This window comes from Equus caballus, chromosome 7 (assembly GCF_041296265.1).
Source record: "Equus caballus isolate H_3958 breed thoroughbred chromosome 7, TB-T2T, whole genome shotgun sequence".
Classification (NCBI taxonomy): Eukaryota; Metazoa; Chordata; class Mammalia; order Perissodactyla; family Equidae; genus Equus; species Equus caballus.
Window position 1 is genome coordinate 9,958,594 of NC_091690.1, and position 18,749 is coordinate 9,977,342.

General features: G+C 35.9%; 1 long non-coding RNA gene across 1 annotated transcript in view; it reads right to left on the reverse strand.

Annotated features, from left to right (window-relative positions):
• Positions 1–12,970: 12,970 nt before the first annotated feature.
• Positions 12,971–18,749, reverse strand: part of LOC111774210 (uncharacterized) — a 116,461-nt gene continuing 110,682 nt past the window's right edge. The window contains exon 5 of the long non-coding RNA XR_002809025.2: positions 12,971–15,159. This is a non-coding gene — a long non-coding RNA (uncharacterized lncRNA). The remainder of the gene's footprint in view (positions 15,160–18,749) is intronic.

The following is an 18,749-nucleotide window of genomic DNA, read 5'->3' on the forward strand; positions in this document are numbered from 1 at the left end:
TTAAGAGCTCAGACTTTGATGTCGAACAGATGGAAGTTGAAACCCCATCTACCTGCCATTACCAGCTTTGTGACCTTGAACAACTTACTCAATCTTGTTAACTTCTGTTTCTTCATTGGCAACTGAAATGAATCATCTGTCAGTGTTTTGAAGTGGTTGATAAGACATAAATTGCTGAGTCCAACATTTGACACATATTAGGTGTTAACCACATCAGTTGCTCCTTTCACTATGATAATCCTCATTATTGTTACTATTAAAAACAAACTCGTAGGGATGAAGACCATTAATCAATATTTAAAATTGTTACTATCATTTTAACACCTTTTTCCTGAAAGGGTGTTTATGTACACTGAAAAAGAATCTTCATATAATAAAATATCTCATGATATCTAAAGATATATTAATCACAGTGTCATTTACCTGGACTACCAAATGATATACACTAAAAATATATTATGCTGGCCGGATTTTTTTTCCCTTCCATATAGAAACATTGCAATATCTCAGATGCCTTGTAGTCATTAAAATAATGTAAGTTCTCATTCCACTACTAAAGCAGTGAAGTACTATTAAAACAATTATTTCTGTAATGCTACAAAACAAAAAGTTTGCTTTGCCTAAAACTTTTTTTTAATCCAGATAATAAATGGGAGAGAGATCTTTGCTCCTAAGAACACTTGAGCAAAGACAAAGAAGGTCTTTTGTAAAATTATAGAGAAACTGGAGAGGGATACACACAAACACACACCCCATACACACACTAGACACACACACACAAACAACTCTAGAATACAAGCTTATTGTTGTCAGTATTCTTTTATGCATTCTCGTTTAGTTACATCAAAAGATGAATCAAAAAATAAGCAAGATATGTTTAATATTCTTTTCCCTGAAATCACCAAAAATATGTATCTATAAAAATTAAGTCCTGCAGCTACATGCTGTTCTGATAAATTAGCTCTCCATATTGAATAACTGGAACTTCTTGATACTGACATATTCCAATAATAAATACTAATTATGTTAAGCACTATTAGGTGCTGAAAATATAAAATGATATGACATATACATTTGACACATATTCTCGTGACTTTAACAAAACCTATCTTGTGACTTGCCCTGTTGTAATAGGTTACCATTCCGTTAACTTGGTTTCTGCCTTTTTCTGTGGCCTGGGTCCTTACACTAGTTTTGGCAACAGGATTTCTGCCTTTTCTCTACTTTCTGAGTCTCTGATTTGATTTGCTTACTTTTTCCCATTGTGGAAAAGCTTAAATCAATAAAACTGCCTCATATCCAGCATAATGTTGGAATAAAATCTTGTGTTTAATAGTAAGTTACCTTCTTGTGTGACTTCTCTGCTTTGCTCAGCTCCTGAATTCTACAGTTCTGTCTTTTAGGCTTATAGACATCAATTCTGTTATCTGCTGCCAATACAATCTTATCTCCACTTACTCTCTGGCTGACTGAATCTCCACATACTTCTCTCTTCAGACATTTCTGTGACCACATGTCGCTCGATTCTAGGATTCTGAATTTCTTTTTAAATGTTCCAGATACCATAATATGCTCAATTTACTCTCATTGTATAAAATCTTTTCTTGACTCCATCTTCCTATCTAACTATTCTCTCTCCTCTCTACATCATCCACCCTTTCCAACAATGTAGACTACACTTTCTCACTTCTAGGGTAATCACATGCACTGGGTTGGGTGAGATAGTTCTGATTATATCTGTCTACCTGCTGAAGTTGTTTCTAACTCCTGCTGTCATTCAAACTCTTCCAATCAAGATGGTAAATTTTATTGTTATCCTACTCATTCAAAACACTCCGTAACCACTATAGTTAAGGTTCTGCCCTCACTAGCATATGAAATTCACTAATGTTGCCAAAGATTCGTATTTGTCAATGACAAACATTTGTCTTTATCTTACCAGATTCCCCTTCATTTGGAACTCTACCATTCCCTCCTTTGTAAACCACTGATTTCTTTAAGTCGCGATTTCACATTATCCTCATTCCTCTACTCCTCTGTCCATTCATTCTAGTTCCCTCTTGCTCACACTACTTCATCTCCTTGTCTCCTAAATATCGATATTGCTCAAGATTCTTTTTTATCACTCTACTGTTCTTACATATATTTTCCTAAGATGATCTCATAACATTCCTCTTTCCACTTACCACCTATATGCAGATAATTTCCAAATATCCCCAGACACGCCTCCCTGCTCCACCTCTCTTCCAAAAAATTTGATAAACATATTCTTCATATCTGTCCCTGCCTCCTAAGTGATAATATCATTATCCTTGGCTATAAATACAGTTCTGTCACTAGTCCTCCTTTCTTTAGATTTAACCCTTTAAAAGTTTCTTCTAACTAAAATGAAAGTGTATTATTCCTGCTTAAAACATTTCAATCTCTCCTTTATTTCCAAAATCCAAATTCTTATAATAGCAAATAAGAATTTTATCTAGGATCCTTGCCTATACTTCTTCAGCCTTCTCTTATCTCTTCACATGTTTTACCTGCTAACACAGAGAATCTCCATCTAATCCAGCCCCAAGTTCTGATCATTCCCTTGTCCTTGCCCAAAAAAGATTGTATATGTCTGTTCCTCAATAGGCTCGCTATACTATTTCCATGTCCATTTATCCAACAAAGGAGAGTTCTTCCAAGTAGATACCACATTCTCTCTGCTGTTTGTATCTTTGTCTCGCACAATAGGAGCTACTTTTTAACTACGACTGCAGACCAGTCTTTAATTTCTTGCTAATATATGTAACAGTGGCTGCAGCTGCAACAGAAACAGATATAATAATAAAATCTGCATTTCTTTCTCTAAAAATATTAGGAATATGAAGAATCTGTAATATTGAAGAAATTTCCCCAAATTAAATATTACATTTGTTTCAGATACCTTAGATTACGTTTCAGATTGTTTGGAGAATTGTTTCAAGAACTAGTAACAATATGCTATTTTCATACATGAAGATCTGATCCAATGAATGTATCAGATGTAAGCTTAGAATTTTATAAAGTTATAATGGATTTGCATTAATGTAAACCAATAAAAAGTTAACTTCTCTTGATTTAGTGTGAGCCCAGAATTTAGATTTTGGTCATGTCTACAATGAATTTGTTGGTGGAAAAGAATTTATTTTGTGTAGTGTAACTTTCTAGAAAATATTTTATTATGCTTAAAAAGCAAATTATAGTGCAGGGACAAATATCAGAGGAATTTGGAGTCTGGATAAGTACAATAAAATAGCACATTAAAATAATTACAGGTGCCAGCCTGGTGGCACAGGGTTAAGTTCGCACATTCTGCTTCAGCAGCCTGGAGTTGGAGGGCTCCCATCCCAGGTGCTGACTTAAAGCATCACTTGTCAAGCCATGCTGTGGCAGGCATCCCACATATAAAGCAGAGGAAGGTGGGCATGGATGTTAGCTCAGGGCCAGTCTTCTTCAGCAAAAAGAGGAAGATTGGTGGCAGATGTTAGCTCAGGGTTAATCTTCCTCAAAAAAATAATAAACAAATAATTATAGCAACTTTTACTCCCTAGAGAGGAAAATGCCCTCAATTTATCAGATATACTTCTGGTTGGTTTAATTTAGCCATTTTTCTTACAAAGTTTGAAAGTGATTTTCCTCATCATTTCTTCCTAAATTTGAATCTTGTATAAATAAAATCCATCATTGTCTTAGACATCAAGTGGTAGTATTTATATATAGATGCCAAAACTACTTACAAGGTTTATTAGGTAGTTTTGTGAGGTGTCTGAATTCATAGAGGAATTTTATGTATCCTCAGAGGGAAAATGATCATTTTTCGAGGCTAGCCCCATGGCGTAGTGGTTAAGTTGGTCACATTCTGCTTCGATGGCCCAGGTTCACAGATTTGGATGCCAGGTGTGGACCTACACCACTCGTCACTCTTGTAGCAGCAACCCACATATAAAGTAGAGGAAGATTGGCACACATGTTACCTTGGGGCTAATCTTCCTCAAGCAAAAAAAGAGGAAGATTGGGAACAGATGTTAGCTCATTGTTCCTCAGCAAAAAAGAGAGATCATTTTTCATATTAGAAATAAGTAAAGAGTGATTCAGATTCTTGTTACTGTTTACTGCTGTGTTCTATTACAAGAGTCTGCAGAATACTTAATATGAAGGCACTCCTATACGCACAAATTTTACTGCATTGTTTTGATGGATTATTAAAACATTTGATAAATTAACACTTCATTGTTTTAATAAACTATAAAACATATTAACTTTTTGATGTATTTTTTTTTGGACAGACTGAAGCAGGGAGGGGTTAATCAAGCATAAAATAATCTCTTGATAAAAAATGAGTAACAGCTATGATATTACTTGATTTGTGTTACACTCTACCAGTTTTATTTAGCAGTGTGGACTTGACTAGGTAACACTAGAAAAGGGGCTCTAGATATTTAGGCTCCTAATGCAATTTACAGATGTTGGGTGTTAGGTAAGTAGTAACCAGTGAGGCTAACTTAGGGCTGGAACACTTCTATCACCCGTTGGACTATTTTCACCCTGATGCTCACAATATTTTTTCCTATAAAAGGATTGGAACATGGAAAAGGAAACATATCCTTAGTTTTTTATTCATGGACTTCATGCTGTTCACTTTTAGGGAGTAGAAGATTAATATAACTTTCAGGATTATCTATCATATCCAATGGCAACTAAATCTTACAGTCATTAAGGCCAAAAACCTTGGAGGCATTCCTGACTCTTCTCTCACAATCACTAATCTAAAACCAACAGCTCTACTTTCAAAATCCAATTTATAATCAAATCATTTCACACACCTCCACTGCTACCATTCAAGCCGAAGCTAGAAAACCTCTTGCTTAGATTGTTGCAATATCTTCTAAACTTTCCCACATCTCTACCCTTGCCCTTCCCTCTACAGTTTTTTTTCATCACAGTGGCCAGGGTAATCCCTTCAAAATGTAGGTCAGATCATGAGGACTCTGTGCTCAAAAGCTTCCAATGTTTGCATCTTACTCTGAGTAAACTAGTGAAGTACAAATTCCTTATAATGCCCTATAAGGTCTTTATAAGTTTCCTATTGCTGCGTAAATTTAGCAGCATTAAAATCACACACATTTATTTTCTAACAATTTCTATGGGACAGATGTCTGGAAACAGTTTATCTGGCTTGTTTGTTTTGGATCCTACAGGGTGAAATCCTGGGGCTGACGAGAGCAATCAGTAGTTTGACTGGAGAAAGATGTGCTTCCAAGCTCCCTCAGGTTTTTGGCAGTTTGTCTCTGGTTTATTCTCGGTTGTAGGACTGAGGTCTATGTTTTCTTTCTGGCTGTCAGAAAGAGGTCACTCTGTATTCCGAAAGATCACCCACAATTCTTTGCCATGCAATCACTCCAACGGCCATCGCAGAACATGAGAGCTTATTCCTTCAAAATCAACAGTAGAGAAGGAGAACCTCCAGTGTGTGTGTGTGATTTCATATAAACATAAAATCATATTGTAGTCATGGGAGTGACATCCCATCATCTTTGCCATCTTCTAATAGCGAGAAGCAAGTGACAAGTCCTTCCCCCAATCAAGAGGAGGGGATTATACAGGACATAAATGTGGAGGTCACCACAGTATCTGTCCACAGTGAGGCCCTACATGATCTCCCACTCACTGCTGATCTGACTGCATCTTCTCCCACCCTTCCTCTTGCCTGCTGTGCTCCAGATGGATTGGCCTCCTTGCTGTTCTTTGAGTCACATAGCAAACTGCTGTTCACAGCCTCATGCTCCCCCTTCTTGCTGGTGGAAAATCCCTTTCTAAGGACAGAAATCCACATGGTAGTCACCTGTATGCATTTATGACTGCCCTCAAATGTAAGCTTATCAGGGAGGATGCCCTGACCACCCTATGAAGTACAGCAACCTCCATCCTCCTCATCGGCAATGTTTTTCTCCATATAATATTCACCACTTGACATTTTACTTATTTTTAATTTCCTTATCTATCTCCCCTACATCATCCTAAGAGCACAATATTTTTGTTTACCATTGAATTCCTAGCACCAAGAACAGTGCCTGTTGTGCATTTATTGAGGAAGAGGTCAATAAATAGGTATTCAATGGATTATTTGGTTGTTACGTTTTTTGAATATGGACTGAATTGGATCAAAATAAGGATATCTCTTTTTTTTTTTTTGAGGAGGAAGACTGACCCTGAGCTAACATCTCTGCCAATCTTCCTCTATTTTATTGGTGTGACACTGCCACAGCATGGCTTGATGAGCAGTGTATAGGTCCCCACCCGGGATCTGAACTCGCAAACCCCAGGTGCAGAAGTGGAGCATGAGAACCTAACCACTATGTTACGGGGCTGGCCCCAAAGATATCATTTTTGAGAGAAAATAGTGGTTCAACAAATAGTCTACGGCATAGGAAAAAAAAGTCTTACTTTTGCTTATTTCGTATTTCTCGTCATTGTATGTGAATTTCTGCTCTAATTTGATTGATGCATTTAAAGTTTAGTGTCTATATGTACATTTATTCATTGTGCATATAATCTGGTAGTAAGAGCCTTGCTGGAAGGAAGGCAGGGAAGCTATGGATCCTGGTGGAGATCTACTCACAAAACTTTGCAGAGGGCCTTCTGCAAGATAGGTATTCAATAAATCTTCATTGAAATAAATGGGGCATAATCTACTCTGTTGTTTGCAACTCTGCAGTCTGGGAGCTCAGTCAGCTGGAAATGATACAGAGTGATCACATGGAGCTGTGGACTACTCCTACTTTTTATCACATTGATTATTAAACAACAGTTATTAACATAGACCATTGCTTCAACAGTGTTGCTACTTATATTTTGTCTATTAACTTGAACACAATTCAAGTACAGTCTGTCAGTCTTGCAGACTTGCATTTATAGCTGTGTTTGTTTCATTTTCACAAAGATTCCAGAGTTCCAGAGAAAACGTCATCAAGTACATATATGCAAATATGCATATCCAAACAAAATAAGACTTGGGATTCCAAAGGGAAGGAATATTATGCTTGAGGTCAACCAAATTCAATGTATGTCTTGGTAACAATAAGGAATCCTGAAAGAAATCACTGGGATCAAGGTTATGAAGACAGAGGAGATTAAATCAAAGTATGAGTGTATGGTGGTTCAAGATCTTAGACTGTGCTGCCAAAATATATTTCCTGGAGAAAATGAAGATCTGTATCCATATTAAAATTACCTATAAAAGGAATATAATAATACCAGAAAGGAGGCATGATTATGAATTTGATTTAAACATGGGTTATATTGGAGCTAACTTGCCATATGAAGAAAGGAGATGAGAGCTACATTTTTCTTAAGATAATCAAGAAAGGGAGAAAAGCAATTAACATTGCAATAATTACAGCACAATCTTCTCATAATAGGGTTACTATAAGTAATCAACAAGATCCCCAATGTTCTGTGTAATTTAGTATACTTCTCAAAAATTGGCTTTTATGGGATCCCAGTAAACCACTTAAATCTGTTCTGTGTGGAAAAACTATATATAAACTTAATATTTAAAAGCCTTCGCCTTGGGAAAAGACACTGTCATATGCTGTAGAAGGATTTTAAATTGCTTCGAGATTTTGAAGGGAGATTTGGCAGCACCTATCCAAATCTTTTATGCACATGCCCTTAACCCAGTAATTCCAGTGCTATTGATATTTTCAACAGAGAAACTCAACAAAGAATGAAAAAAAATGGTGACGTATTTCATGTTGTTCATTACAGCACTGATTGTAACAGGAAAAAAGAAAAAACTAAAATCAACATAAATGACCATCAATTTGGAGAAGGTTCAAATAAAATATGATACATATAAACTATGAAATCCTATGCAATATTTTTAGAAATAAAGTAAAATTCAGTGTGCTGATGTAGAAATATCTTTATTATGTGGTAAAAACAAAGCATGATTTGATGTGATTCTGTATAATATAATCACATTTGTTTATATTTTAAAAACGTATGTGCATATATACCTTAAAATTTATATTGTTATTATACGTATATTATATATACATACACATATATATGCACATATAATATATACATGTACATATATACAGATGTATATATGTATATCACATACAAAGAGCTAGAAAGAATACTATGCGGGCTGTGAAATCTTGACTTTCTTGATTTAAATACCATCTTTGTGACTTTAGAAAAATTTCTTACTCTTTCTGGGTCTCAGATCCCCATCTGTAATGTAAAATGAAAAATTTAATATAATATAAAATGAGAATAATATTTACCTCGTGGGTTATTTTGAAGATTACATAAGTTATTGCATATGTATATTCAGAACACTGCCTGTAACATTGTAAGCAGTTAATAAAAATCAGTCATCATTATCAACACTATTATCTTTATCTGTATTATTATTTAAACAAATGTTCTTGTATTAAAAGAATCTGTCTCTAGAAGGATATACATGAAAATTTCAATAGTGTTTCTCTAATGAAAGGCAATGGAATCTTGCTAGTTTTTATTTTGATCATTTCTGTATAGTTTGGGGAATGTATACGGGTGTGTGTGTGTGCACATGTGTATGTAATTACTGGTTTAACATTTAAGATATTAAATAGTGAGCCTATTTTAAAACAGAATCTAAACCAAGTAAATAAATTACTCTTGACATGCACTTTGTATGTGTATTAGTTTGCTAGGGCTGGTGTAACAAAGGACCACAGGCTGGGTGACCCAAACAGTAGAATTTATTTTCTCACAGTTCTGGAGGCTGGCAGTTCAAGATCAAACTATCAGTAGGATTGGTTGCTTCTGAAGGCCATGAGGGAAGGGTCTGTTTCAGGCCCCTCTCCTAGGCTTGTAGTTGGGCATCTTCTCTCTGTGTCTTCACATCTTCTTCCCTGTGTATGTGTCTGTGTCCAAATCTTCTCTTTGCATGAGGACATCAGTTATATTCTATTAGGACCCACCCGAACGAAATTCCTTTTGTTTTAATTACCACCGTAAAGACCCTATCTCCAAATATAGTCATATTCTGAAGTGGAGTTAGGACTTCAACAAAGGAATTTTGGTGGGCAAGGGGGAAGAAGGGACACAATTCAGCCTATAACAGTATGCTAAATGCTAAACCCTCTCTTAGGCATATTTTTTATTGTTATAATTTAACTGTTTTAGAAATAGTGATCACACGGGGCTGGCCTGGTGGCTCAGTGGTTAACTGCACATGTTCCACTTCGGTGGCCTGGGGTTCATCAGTTCAGATCCCAGGTATGGACATGACACCTCTTGGCATGCCATGCTGTAGTAGGCATCCCACATATAAAGTAGAGGAAGATGGGCACGGATGTTAGCTCAGGGCCAGTCTTCCTCAGCAAAAAGAGGAGGATTGGCAGCAATTAGTTCAGGGCTAAACTTCCTCAAAAAAAAAAAAGTAAAAAAAAAAAAAGAAATAGTGATCACAAAATGAAGGAGGAAAAAATTTTATTTATCTTTGAGATTTCAGAGCTTAGTGCAGTCTCTGCCGCATAAGGGGCTCAATGAATTTTGTTTTTGTACTAGTTGGGGCAGCATATCATATTTAAAATGAAGCTTTCCATTTTTAAGAAGAGCAGTATCAGATTTCCTTTTACTCTCACTGAGAAGCTAATATTCATAAACTATGTATGATGTGCTCTCACTCTTACTCAAGGGTGAGTAAGCCTTTTGTTTTTCTAAGACTTGAATCATTCCAATCTCTCAGGATGGCAGGAGGGCATAGTGTGTTTGTGTGTGTGTGTTTCTAAAATAAAAACACTCCTTAATGATGTGATGATCATATGTCCTATTTTGCAGACAGCAACCCAAAATTACACCTGTTAACCTAGATAATGATTGGTGGGATTCCTTTCACTCTTAAAAATGTCCTGATTAAGACGATGAATTAAATGGCCACTCAAGTTTATAGACAACCAAATGCTATTTTCTTAGAAATTGAGGTGAATGGTTCTTTACACATCAAGGGGTGAAAAAAAAGGTAGCAAAATTCTGCATTCTATGATACTGAAGAACCTTAAATATCTCTGCCTTAGAAGTTTCCTTAAAGCCTGTGAGTCAAATACCTCTGTGAGGAATTATCTGGATTTGATACTGGCTCTATCATTTATAGGTAAGTGAGCTTGAATAAGCGGTTTAAATTCTCAATGTCTTAGTTTCCTCATTAATAAGACGGAATAATTATGATACCTAATTTATTTGTCTTATTATTTTTGGGTTTCCCTGAGACAAATTTTAAATGCAATGAAGTGCCCATATCTTAAGTGAGTTTTGGTAAATGTATGTACCATGTAACCTCAACCCAAATCACTAAATAGAACACTTTCATCAACCCAGAATGGCCCCTTGTGCAATCTTACAATGAATTTCCTTCCCTCATAGGCAACCAGAACCCTAATTTCTGTAAATATAGATTATGTTTGCCTGTTCTTTACCTTACTATAAACTTCATGTGATAAGTATTTTTACCTATGATACTATGATATTTTACCTATGATACTATTTTACCTATGATACTTATGATAGGTATTTTTAGTGCCTGGCTTTTTTCGCTTAACACATGCTATTGATTTAGTTCACATTGTTTGTGGACGACTCAGTAGCTCATTCCCTTTTATGGGTGAGTAGTTCCCCACTGTATGACTATGACAATATGTTTCACCATTCTCCTGCTTGTGAAGTTACAGGTTGCTTTCAGTTTGGGATTTTTATGAATAAAGCTACTACAAACATCTTAGAAAGTCATCCTCTGATATTTTCATTTCTCTTGGACAAAGAGAAATTGCTGGATCATAGAAAAAGCGTATGTTTAACTTTTAAAAATTGTCAGTTTTGTAAAGTGATTGCAGCATCTTTCATTTGCATCAAAATTGTATGAGAGTTCCAGCTTCTTCACAACCTCATCAATATTTGGTGTTATCAAGCTTTTCAACTTTAGTCATTCCAGAGAATGTGTAGTGCCATCTCGTTGTAGTGTAGTTTTAATTGGAATTTCCAAGATAACTAATGATGGAGAGCAAATTTAATGACTGATTAGCCATAGGACATCTTTTTCAGTGAAGAATCTGTTAAAGTAGATTGCCCTTTGTGATGGCTAATTTTATGTGTTAACTTGACTGGGCCACTGCAATGCTCAGATATCTGGTTAAACATTATTTCTGGATGTGTCTATGAGGGCGATTCCAGAATAAATTAGTATTTGAATTGTTGAACTGAGTAAAGCAGATGGCCCTCCCCAATGTGGGCGGGCATCAACTAATCCACTGAGGGCTTGAATTGAGCAAGAAGGCAGAGGAACCTTGAATTCGCTTTCTGCCTGACTGCTTGAGTTGAGATATCAATCTTCTCCTGCTCTCAGCTCTCTGGCTCTCAGGTCTTTAAACCACACCACAGTCTTCTCTGGGTCTCCAGCTTGCAGATAGGAGACTGGGACCTCTCAGCCTCTGTTATCACATGAGTTAATATCATATAATAAATATTTGTCTGTCTCTGTCTCTGTCTCTCTCTCTCCATATATATATATGTCCTATTGGTCTTCTTTGTTTGCAAAACTCTAATACACTCATTTATAATGATTGTTTTTCCTTACAATTTATGTGGAAGAGTTGTTTATATATTATAGATACAAGTCCTGGGTTAGAAATATCACATATATTTGATTACAGTCTGTGGCTTCTCTTATTTTCTAAATGGCAATTTTTAATAGGTTTATCATTTTGATGGAGTGTAATATATCAATTTTTGAATTTTAGCCTTAGAGTTTTATGTACCTCCTCTAAGATAAGCATACCACCTCAAAGCAGTGAAATTTTCTTATGCTTTCCTCTAAAAGATTTATATCTCAAAACAATTTGTGTAAGTGGTATACTGTAGAGATTGAGACACATCTTTTTACACTGATATCCAGTATTTTTTGTTGAAAAGTCTTTCCTTTCACCTTTTAAATTGTCTCACTTTGGTGTTGTGATATTTCTTGTATATTTTCTGTTCCGTTCATAGCATCATCTCTGTTAAGGCTTCTATTGCACTCTCTTGATTACGGACGCTCTAGTCTAAGTCATGAAATCATGTAGACTAAGTCTCCCAACTTTGCTCATTTTAAAAATTATTCCTGCTATTTTAAATCATTTACAAGAAGTTCCAGTAAACACCTTTAGCCCAATAAATTTGAAAAAATAGGGCAATTGAACAAATTTACAAAAAAAGAGAAAACAAATTTAAAATTCTGAAAATTTTGTCTTTTTCAAAAATTGATTCATATCACTAACATAGTCTCATTAAAAACACAAAACTGAAGGCCTAGATGTCTTCAACTCTAAATTCCAAAAAATATTAAAGGAGGAAATAGCAACAAGCATAGAACTTAAAAAAAGAGAACATTTTCCAAATTATATTGTTAAGAAAATTTAGCTGTGCTGCAAGACCTCACAGAGACTTTGACAAGAAAGAAAATTACAGGTCAAACTGTCATTAACATCAACTCAAAACTTTTAGATAAACTATTAAGACAGGAATCTCTAAAGTATAATACAATCCATATCTCTAAAGTATAATACATTACAAACAAATTAAATTTAATCCAATAATGCAAGGTTTATTAAATATTTGGAAATGATCAATAAACATAGCTCTACCAGGATGCAGGATATCAAAAGTGGTTCTAGGCCCAAAAGCAATTTTGTTTTTCAATGGAATAGAGTAACATTCTGATTACTTGTGGTTATCCTGATTCTTGTCAAATTTCTGTCACATAAATATATTTATTTTGTGTGTGTGTGTTCATGAACTAAAACTGTACCTTGTACATCTTAGATAAATTAGTAAGTATTTCCTGTTATTCTAGGTAAATAATACTATATAAAAATTATGCCAAAAGACATTCTAACTTGTGAAAAAATAAATTACACCAAAATTTTCATACTTTTATGTCTCTATTTAAATTACATTGGTGGCCAATAAGCTATTACAATGATTGTTATTATTCTCTTTTGTTTCATTTTTGTATTGTCTGTGAGGAAAATATTTTCTATTCTTAAAGCTTCAGATAAAACCACATGGTTATTTTACATTTTCCATTCCATGTTTTAAACAGAATGCAATTTATTTTACCAAAGTATTTCTAAATTGGTTTTTTTACTAATAAATACTCTTTTCATTGGCAATTTTTTTAATAAAGGTCATAAATTACATGATCTCTAAAGTTTAGTTTATACAGCAAAATAAAATAAAAGCCCACCATAATGAGATGGCAGAACTTGTGATCAAAGGAATTTTAAGGGCTATATGAACACAGTGGCAGATGGAGCATATTTAGTGGGCATGGCAACAAATATGCTGATAATGAGATTGCGTGAATGCAGATCAATATACAACAACATTGACAATCAGAGCCTAAAGAGAATGAGGAAGAGGAAGAGAGAAGTCACTTATGATTATGCAGGTTGTGGTGGGGAAGATGCTATATGACTTTTGGCATGTGCTAGGTACTCTGCTCAGTATTTTACATGCTATATCTTACTTAATCCTCACAGCGACATAGTGAGGCATGTAGATTATTTCTATTCTATAGATAGAGTTTCAGGGAGCTTGATTAATTTGACTCAGGTCACATAACTAATAAGCTATGAAGTTAAAATTTAAATTCATGTCTATCTGTGTATAATCTCAAAGCTGTTTCCATTTGCAGGATGCTGTTAAATAATTAGAATGTATTCAACAAACACCTGCTGATTAATATAGGCTGCGAAAATTTGGAGTAAGAGGAAACATAACGGCTAGAACTAAAAAACAATATATCTGGAGCTATAGACGTTAAAGCCTGGAGATAAACCCTTCAAAATTGTATTTGACCTGAATGTGGTGGGTGCCTAATACTGGTTGGAAGCTCTGGAATAAATAGAATACCAAAAATAGCTGTTAAGTTGAATTAGGACAAAGAAAAGGGGCAAAGCTAATGATTGTATATGTTCAATTATTTTAGTAGCGTACAATCACAAAATATACTTAATTCATCCACTTGCATCCAGTTTACTGAAGCCTCAAATTGAATTACCTGAATTTTCTTAATGGATTTTTTTTTGCTGTTAAACTGAAAAGAGCCACAAAAACAAAAGCAAAAGAAAAGAAAAGAAAAGAAACACACCAAATTGTAAAAACTAATTTGTGACACTTTTTAAAAATTATTTTCTCTAGCTCACTTCAAAAAGAAACCTTAGAGACTGTAATTTACTTGTATAGTATAAAAATAAATTTGATCCAAAATAACCTTCAAATTCATGAACACATTACAGAGGTTGAGCAAAAATATGAGAGACAGAAATTTAGCAGGGAACACCTGTGAAAAATTTGACTGCACTCATAATTTGGCAAAAATGATGTAATGGTTTATACAGAATGAAGAAAAGATAAAACCAAATGTTGTATCACTTGTCTTAAAGAAGTAGCCAAAAGCAGAAATATGGACATATGTGGCTTCTAAAATGTGAAGAAGTTGGTTTCTTCACTCACTTGGCAAACGATTATTGAGAGCCTTATAATATAAGAAGTACTTTTTATAGCAATTATAATTTAAGAAAATAAAGGTTTTCATATAAGCATGTCAATAGTGTGTTCACTTCTTTAATAAAGAATGGAGAAGTTCTACTGTTACTTAGAGAAAGGAGGAGGAGGACAAACTCTGGAGTTAAGGCCCAGTAATTTATGTTTTAATCAGTCCTCCAGATGATTCTAATGTATGCTAATGTTTGAGAACGATTCATTGAAATTAAAGAGAAAACCAAACAACTATGTTGGCAAACTTAGATGATTTCCCCAATTTTGACAAGAAAATATTAAAGTAATAATTCTCTGAAGGAAAAAGAAAACTGAAAAAGAATAGAAATTATGTACTTCAGGTTATTTTTGTGTCAAAAAAATCCCTGTGTTTTGAGCCAACTCTGATGGCCAAGTGGTTGAAGTGCAGTGTGATCCATTTCAGCAGCCTGGGTTCAGTTCCCAGAGGCAGAACTACACCATTCATCTGTCAGTAGCCATGCTGTGCCAGTGGCTCACGTAGAAGAACTAGAAGGACCTGCAGCTATAATATACAGCTATGTACTGGGGCTTTGGGGAGGGAAAAAAAAGAGAGAGGAAAATTAGCAACAAATGTTACCTCAGGGTGAATCTTTCCCAGCACCTCCCCCTCCAAAAAAAATTCCTATGTTTTTAAAGGTAAAAGAATATGATAGAATTTCAACATATATTTATCAATGGAAAAAGATGATTATAATAAATGATCTCATAAAGCAGAGAAGAAATGATAGAAGAGAAATGAACAAACATTTATTGGTTGCATGCCATATACCAGACATTCACATGCATTCTTTCATTTAATCTTTACAACTGGTCAGCACCAGGGCAGAGTGAGTTCCTCCCTTTGTCTCTCCCCTCTTACTTGTAACCAGCCGGTCATCCATAGAACCACAAAGGATTCTCTGCATGGCACAACAGAATGCCTGAGAGATCCATACATCTACACATCTGAAGGTGGTTGGAATGGACCATATGGAATCAGTGGAACCAGGGGAGCAGCAGAAGGAGCTTTCAAGACCAGAGGCTCCAGAAACTGTGGTATACCCACAATAGAGGTCTCAGGAACCAAGGTAGCCCACACTCCCAGAGGCTGCAGAAATCACTGTGGCACCTGTGACTAGAGGCTCCAGGAACCACAGTGGTACCTGTGGCCTAGGCCCCTTTCCCTCCTCCAGCAACAGCACCTCCAACACTGGCCCTCCCAGCAGCAGGCACTGCATGCAAGACCCCAGTATCCCTGGCAGCAGCAGCAGTGCCTGTGACCTGAGGCTCCAAGAAGCACAGGCATCTGAGACTAGAGGCTCCAGGAACTGCAGCAGCATTCAAAACTGAGCCCCTTCTCCTCCTCAGCATTGGGAGGTTTTGCCTGTGACCTGAAACTCGAGGAAGTGCTGAGGCACACAAGAAGAGGCTCCAGGAACTGCAGCAGTGCCCACCATCCAGGTACTCCTTTCCCGATGGAAGTGGCAGTGGCAGTGGTACCTGCAACCTGGCCTACTCAGCAGTGGTGGTGACACCTTCTAACTCAGTACCCCAAGCAGCAGCAATGCCAACACCCCCAGAAAACCTGGCAGTAGCAGTGCAGGTTATACAAGTGGCAGCTGGGGAGAGCCAGGTAACAGTGCAGCGGAGTCCACAAGCCCAGTCCCCACCACAGTGGTGCCTGCAGCTCTAGTCCCCCCAACTCACAGCAATGATGCCTGAAGACCCAATAAACTTGGACATGGCAGAGGTGCTCATGATCGCAGTGGGGGAACCCACAACCCAGGCAACTCCAGAAGCAGCAGAATTGCTTGCCAGCCTGGGGATCCTGGTGGCAATGCCTGTGACTGCAATGACACCATATGAAGCAAGCCACCAGCAACTTCAGAGGAACAAGCAGCACAATGAGGGTGATGAAGACACCTCTGGCAGAAGCAGTGAAGGGTGGAAAGTGGAGGCTTTCAAATAAAACCAGAAGCAGCTGAGAATCAAAGCAAACAAAGCCTCACCTAAATAAGAAAGGTGTTTTCTACTATAAATGTGCCAGCAGAGGAACAATTCATCAAGCACCATGAAAAAAACATAGTAACACACTATCACAAAAAGAAAATGACAATTCTCCAGAAACCAAACTTGATTTCATGGAAGATTGTAATCTAACTGATAGAGAATTCAAAACAACTTTCATGAAGAAATTCAATGAGCTACAGGAAAACTCAGAAAGACAGTTCAATGAGCTCAGGAATAAAATTAATGAAAAGAAAGAGCACTTCACTAAAGAAAATGAAACTCTGAAAAAGAACCAAGCAGAAAATCTGGAGCTGAAAAACTCAATAAATGAGGTAAAGAATAAAGTAGAAAGTATTGAAAATAGAACAGGCCATATGGAAGAGAGAATTGATAAGCTTGAAGAAAGAAATCTAGAAATGATTCAGGTGGAAGAGGAGACAGAACTAAGATTTTTCAAAAATGGAGAAATTCTACAAAAAGTTAGGAAAAGTAACATAAAGGGAGCAGAGAGCATATTTAAAGAGATAATAGCGGACAACTTCCCAAACCTGGGGGAGGAAGTAAATATACAAGTCTATGAAGCTAATAGAGCACCTAATTATATCAATGTAAAAAGACCTTATCAAAGACATATTCTATTAAAACGGTCAAAAGTCAATGACAAAGAAATAATATTAAGGCAGCCAGAGAGAATAAATATAACTTACAAAGGAACCTCCATAAGGCTATCAGCAGATTTCTCAGTAGAAATTCTACAGGCCAAGAGAGAGTGGAATGATATACTCAAAATATTGAAAGATAAACACTGTCAGCCAAGAATACTCTATTCAAAAAAGTTATCTTTCAAATACAAAGGAGAAATAAAGGCTTTCCAGGACAAACAAAAGCTGAGGGAGTTCATCGCCACTAGACTTGCCTTACAAGAAATCATGAAAAGAGCTCTCCTACCTGAAATGAAAAGGCAAAGGTATACAAAACTTTAAATAAGGTGAGAAATAGTCAGATAGAATCAGAAAATTTCAACTCTGTATCAGAACAGGTTAGTAAGCACTTAATTATAACATTAAGGTCAAAGGGAAGGAAAGCATTAAAAATGCTTATAACCCCTTCAATTTGGTAACAAACTCAGAATACAAAAAGGGATAATTTTGGAAAACAAAGACATAGAAGGTGAAGAGGAAAAGGATGGACCCTACATAGGCAAATGAAGATAAGATACTGTCAGAAGAAAAAGGAATATCTCATCTATGATGTCTTTTATACAAACTTCATGGTAACCACAAAACAAAAATGCAGAGCAGAGTCATGAAACAAAAAAAGAGGAATCTGAGAAACACATCACAGGAATTACCAAACTGAAACAACCAAGAGAAACAGGAGGAAAAAGAAATAATGGAAATATAGAGCAACCAGAAAACAAAAGATAAAATAACAGTATTGAGTGTTCATATATCAATAATCACCCTAAATGTAAATGGACTGAATTCACCAATCAAAAGACACAGATTGTCTGGATAGATTAAAAAGCAAGATCCAATAATATGCTGCCTCCAGGCGACCCATCTCAGCTTTAACACAAACATGGTTTTAAAGTGAAGGGATGGAAGATGATACTCCAAGCAAATGGCAACCAAAAGAAAGTGGGTATAGCCATACTTATGTCAGACAAAATAGACTTCAAGCCAAAGACAACAAGAGAAAATATGGACATTATATAATGATAAACAGGACAAATCATCAAGAAGATATAACATTTATTAATATATGTGCACCTACCATAGGAGTACTAAAGTATATAAAGCAACTCTTAACAGACCTAAAGGTAGAAATTAACAGCAACACAATAATAGTAGGGTACTTTAATACTCCACTTACGTGAATGGATAAATTATACGGAGAGTCAACAAGGAAACATTGGCCTTAAATGAAACAATAGACTAGATGGACTTGATGCATACATATAGAACATTCTATCCATAAGCAGCATAATACACATTCTTCTCAAGTGCACATGGAACATTCTCAAAATAGACCATATGTTGGGAAATGAAACAATTCTCAATAAATTTAAAAAGATTGAAATCATTTCAAGCATCTTTTCCAACCCCAATGCTATGAAACTAGAAATC